The sequence below is a fragment of the Oryctolagus cuniculus genome, chromosome 9 (assembly GCF_051225735.1).
Source record: "Oryctolagus cuniculus isolate XC-2025 breed Fujian yellow rabbit chromosome 9, ASM5122573v1, whole genome shotgun sequence".
Lineage (NCBI taxonomy): Eukaryota > Metazoa > Chordata > Mammalia > Lagomorpha > Leporidae > Oryctolagus > Oryctolagus cuniculus.
In genome coordinates, this window is record NC_142875.1 from 47,360,676 (window position 1) to 47,366,351 (window position 5,676).

General features: G+C 35.6%; 1 non-coding gene across 1 annotated transcript; it reads right to left on the reverse strand.

Annotated features, from left to right (window-relative positions):
- Nucleotides 1–1,996: 1,996 nt before the first annotated feature.
- On the reverse strand, nucleotides 1,997–2,070 carry LOC127492210 (small nucleolar RNA SNORD79). Its single transcript, XR_007921370.1, has one exon. It is a non-coding gene; the product is annotated as a small nucleolar RNA SNORD79 (small nucleolar RNA).
- Nucleotides 2,071–5,676: the final 3,606 nt, after the last annotated feature.

Consider the following 5,676-nt stretch of genomic DNA (forward strand, 5'->3'; position numbering starts at 1 on the left):
CACTTACTCCCCTTGTAAGATCTCTGTCCTTAAAGTGAGATACTCAGCAGACTCATAGAATGGCAGATGTCCTAAATAGCACTCTGGCCTCAGAATCAGCCCTAAAGGCACTCGGATCTGGCTGAAAAGCCCATGAGAGTATTTCAGGCATGGAAAGCCAAGACACTCTGGCAAAAAGATCTCTGTGAGTGAGATCCCAGTGGAAAGAACAGGTCTTCAAAGAGGGAGGTGCCTTTCTCTGAAGGGAGGAGAGAACCTCCACTTTGACTATGACCGTGTCTAAACAAGATAAGAGTCGGAGAACTCAAGGGGCTTCCATAGCCTTGGAAACTCATGACTGGTGCATAGGGAGATTACTGATGCCATAAACAGGAGTGTCAATTTGTAAAGTCAACAACAGGAGTCACTGTGCACTTACTCCTCATGTAGGATCTCTGTCCTTAATGTGCTGTACACTGAGGCTTAATGCTATAACGAGTACTCAAACAGTATATTTCACTTTGTGTTACTATGGGGGTGCAAACTGTTGAAATCTTTACTTAATGTACACTAAACTGATCTTCTGTTAAAAAAAAAAAAAAGAAAAAAGAAACTATCAATTCCCAACTTGACTCTCACTGGGATTAAACATGACAATAGGTCTGATCTGATTTCATCATCATTTAAAAAAAAATCATCTATTATTTTTCACTTTATGTTTCTGTGTGGGAACAAACTGTTGAAATCCTTACTTAAGGTATACTAAGCTGATCTTCTGTATACTAAGATAATCGAAAATGAATCTTGATGTGAATGGAAGGGGAGAGGGAGTGGGAAAGGGGAGGGTGGTGGGTGGGAGGGACGGTATGGGGGGGAAAGCCATTGTAACCCATGAGACGTACTTTGGAAATTTATATTCATTAAATAAAAGATAAAAAAAAAAAAAAAAGATCTCTGTCCTTAATGTTTTACTATGCGAATTAATGGTAAAACTACTACTCAAACAATACTTTACACTTTGTGTTTCTGTGCAAACTGTTGAAATCTTAGTATATGCTAAATAGATCTTCTGTATATAAAGAAAATTGAAAATGAATCTTGATGAAAGATGGGATGGGAATTGGAGTGGGCGATGAGATGGTTGTGGGTGGGAGGGAGTTTATGGGGCAAAAAGTCACTATAATCCAAAAGTTGTACTTTGGAAATTTGTATTTATTAAACAAAAGTTGAGAAAAATAAACAAAATAAAATAAGAGTTGCTCAAAAAAAATTTTGGGCTCTAACACCATGTGAGAAACAAGAATTGAGTTCCTGGCTCCTGGCTTCAGCATGGCCCAGACCTGCCTGTCCTTGCCATTTCGAGAGTGAACCAGCAAATGGAATATCTTTATCTCTTTCTCTGTTTCTCCTTCTCTTTCTGTTATCTGCCTTTCAAATAAATAAGTAAATCTTTTAAAAATAGGAATTTTGTTTTAATTCTGTAAATTTCATTTCTTTAATTGAGATCAATATTTTAGATATTTGAAATTGACTTGCAATATTATAGATTTAATGTCAGAGAATAACCCAGTAACATTCAATACTTGAGAATAAAACTTTTCCCAATCTGGTCATCACATTTGCTAGCATTCATTTTTGTGCTTCTTAGTATACCCAAGCTGAGATAGGAGAGACTTTTATGAGCTAAACTCAAGGCACTCATATATAATACTAAATTGTTTAATAATGAGACAGTTATTGATTTGTGGTGTTTTCAAAAATCATTAGATTCTAAACGAAGGAGGAAGCATCCTTCTCTAATTTGAATACACAAGGTCAAAAACATAGAAACATGGAGTTTAACAGTTTCAGGGCCATGGAATTATTCTTGCTTTCCTTTATTTCTCCCTACTGCATAGCAAATAAACTGCAAAATCCCTTCCAAAAATAAACAGAAATCTGGTTATGAAAAGCACAGCAATATCCCCATTTGTACTATCACTGTGGGATATTTGGTTTCTATTTTTTTTTCTTCTGATACTGTATCAGGTTAAAATTAATGTTCATTTTCTTTCAGAGAGATTCCCATTTATAAAGTAATCAATAACAGACATTTGGTTTCAAATTGTTCATGTCACCATCATCATTTGCTAAAATCTATTCAACCTAATCACTAGTGTGATACTTTGAAATTGCAGGTCTGATCATCATATTTTTCTTTTCATAGTTTTTTATCTTATAATTTTAGTTAATTGCCCAGAAAGTCCCTTCATTGATATTCTTACTCTGCTTTCATGTTCTACTACAGAAAACTTTTTGACGTGATTTCTTTATGTGTACTTCTGTCTCACTGGTCTTTTTACAATAATTTGAATCCTCCAAACACAAAACCTGAATGCAATTGCACTTTTTTTATGATAATAATGGATAACTTTTTCAATATGGTAGAATTGGCAGAAACAGTATGGTGGAAATCTTCAAAGAATTTTTTTGGTAATTTTATTCAAATTATACAAGTTTCATGTATTTCATATATACAGATTTAGGATCATAGTGATACTTTCCACCCTACACTTCCTCCTGCCCCTGTTCCCACTCTTTTTCCTCAAACTTCTCCCATTCTAACTCTACAAAGATCTATTTTCTGTTTACTAAATGACTATAAGGTTAACCCTATGCTAAGTAAAAAGATTCAACAAACAGTATGAAGAAAAAAAATAATTGTTCCTCAAAGAAAGATACAAGAGCTGTAAACAGACATCAAATCTCAAAATGTCCATTTCACTCAAATACATTACATTTTAGGTACTGTAATAGTTATCACAGAACAGAGAAAACATATGATATCTGCCTTTTGGAGACTGGCTTAATTCACTAAGTTTAAAGGCTTCTAGTTGAATCCATTTTGTTGCAAGAGATCAGATTTAATTTGTTTTTTACATCTCAGTAGTACTCCATAGTCTATGTATACCGTAATTTCTTTATCTAGCCAACACTTGATAGACATCTGGGTTGATTTCACATCTTAGCTATTGTGAATTGAGCTGCAGAGAACAGGAAGGTAAAGATAACCCTTACATTTGTGGATTTCATTTAATTTGGGTAAATTCCCACAAGTGGGATGGCTGGATATATGGTAAGTCTATATTCAGATTTCTGAGGTATCTCTATGCTGTCTTACACAGTGGCAGGACCAGTTTACATTCCCACCAACAGTGGAATAGGGAACCCACATCCTCACCAGCATTTGTTCTTTGTTGATTTCTATGTGAGAGCCATTCTAAATGAGGTGAGGGGAAAACTTACTGTGGTTTTGATTTGCATTTCCCTGATGCCTAGTGATTCTGAGTTTCTTTTCAAGTATGTATTGGCCATTTGAATTTCCACTCTTGAAAAATACCTGTTCAAGTCCTTTGCCCATTTCCTATCTGGATTGTTTGTTTTGATGTTGTTAAATTTCTTGAGCTCATTATAGATTCTGGTTATTAATCCTTTATCAGTTGTGTAGTTTGCAAATATTTTATCCAATTCTGTTGGTTGACTCTTCATTTTGCTGAGTGTTTATTTGCAGTTCAGAAGCTTCTCAGCTTGATGTAATCCCACTTGTCTCTTTTTATGCCAGCACAAGGCTGTTTTGATTATAACTGTCCTTCAGTATGTCTTGAAATCTGCTATTGTGATGCCTCTGGCTTTGTTTTTGTTGTATAAGATTGCTTTAACTATTTGAGGTCTCTTGTGATTCCACATGAATTTTAGGATCATTTTTTCTATATCTGAGAACATCATTAGTATTTTGATTGTGATCACATTAAAACTGTAATTTGCTTTTGGTAGTATGGACATTTTGATGATATTGATTCTTCCAATTCATGAACATGGAAGACTTCTCCATTCTTTGTCTTTCTTCTACTTATTACTTTAATGTTTTATAATTTACATGATGGAGATCTTTGAAATCATTGGTTAAATTTATTACAAAATATTTAATTCTTTTTGTAGCTATTGTGAATAGCATTGATCATAAAAGTTCTTTCTCAGCAATTGCATTATTTGCACATTCAAAGGCTATTGGTTTGCCTGTTATTTTCGTATCATGCCTCTTTACCAAACTCTTTTATGAGTTCTAAGAGTCACTCAGTGGAGTCTTTTGTAACCCTATATAGAATCATGTTATCTGCAAATAGAGACAGTTCGACTTCCTCCTTTCCAATTTGTATCCCATTGCTTTCTTTTTCTTGGCTAATGGCTCTGGCTAAATCTTCCAGGACGATAGTGAATAGCCATGGTGAGAGTGGGCATCCTTCTCCAGATTTTAGGGGGTGTGCTTCCAATGTTTACCCATTCAATAATATGCAGACCATAGCTTTGTCATAAATTGGCTTCATATGTTAACTAATGTTCCTTCAGTACCCAATTTGCTTAAGGTTTTTATCATGAAAGGATGTTGTATTTTATCAAATGCTTGTTCTATATCTTTTGAGATAAATTATATGGTTCTTGTTCTTCAACTTATTAATGTGATAGATCACATTTATTGATTTGTAAATGTTGACCAATCTCTGCATACAAGTGCTAAATCCGATTTGGTTCAGGTGAATAATATTTCAGATATGTTGTTCTCTTTCTCTGTAATATCTCCTCCTGGTCTAGGAATTAACGTGATACTGGCTTCCTAGAAAGAATTTGGGAGGATTCCCTCCCTTTCAAATATTTTGAGTAGCTTGTGAAGAATTGAAATTAATTCTTCTTGGCCAGCGTCGCAGCTCACTAGGCTAATCCTCCGCCTAGTGGCGCCGGCACACCGGGTTCTAGTCCCGGTCGGGGCGCCGGATTCTGTCCCGGTTGCCCCTCTTCCAGGCCAGCTCTCTGCTGTGGCCAGGGAGTGCAGTGGAGGATGGCCCAAGTGCTTGGGCCCTGCACCCCATGGGAGACCAGGAGAAGTACCTGGCTCCTGCCACTGGATCAGCGCGGTACGCCGGCCACAGCACTCTGGCCGCGGCGGCCATTGGAGGGTGAACCAACGACAAAGGAAGACCTTTCTCTCTGTCTCTCTATCTCTCACTGTCCACTCTGCCTGTCAAAAAAAAAAAAAAAAAAAAGAATTAATTCTTTAAATGTCTGGTAGAATTCAGCAGTAAAGTCATCGGTCCTGGGCTTTTCTTTGTTGGGAGGGTCTTTATTATTGATTTAATTTCTGTCTTGGTTATTGATCTGTTTAGATTTTCTGTGCTTTCATGACTCAATTTTGGTAGACTGCATGTTTCTAGGAATCTATCCATTTCTTCTAGTTTTCCCAAATTGTTGACATACAGCTCTTTATAGTGATTCGTGATGATTCTTATTATTTCTGTAATATCTGTTGCTACATTTCCATCTCCTTCTCTGATTTAATTGATTCGGGTCATTTTATTTTTTGGTTAGTTGAGCCAATCATGGATCAATTTTGTTTATTTTTTTTCAAAAAACAGCCCTTCATTTCACTTATCTTTTGAATTTTTTGTTTCAATTTTGTATATTTATTCTCAAATTTTAATTATTTTTTCCTCCTACTAATTTGACGATTTGTTTGTTGTTATTTAGGTCCTTGAGATACATTGATAGCTCATTTATTTTGTATTTTTTCAATTTCTTCATGTAGGCACTGATTACTATAGACTTTCCTCTTAACACTGCTTTTGCTGTATCTCATGTTTTGATATGATGTATTGTTGTCTTCAT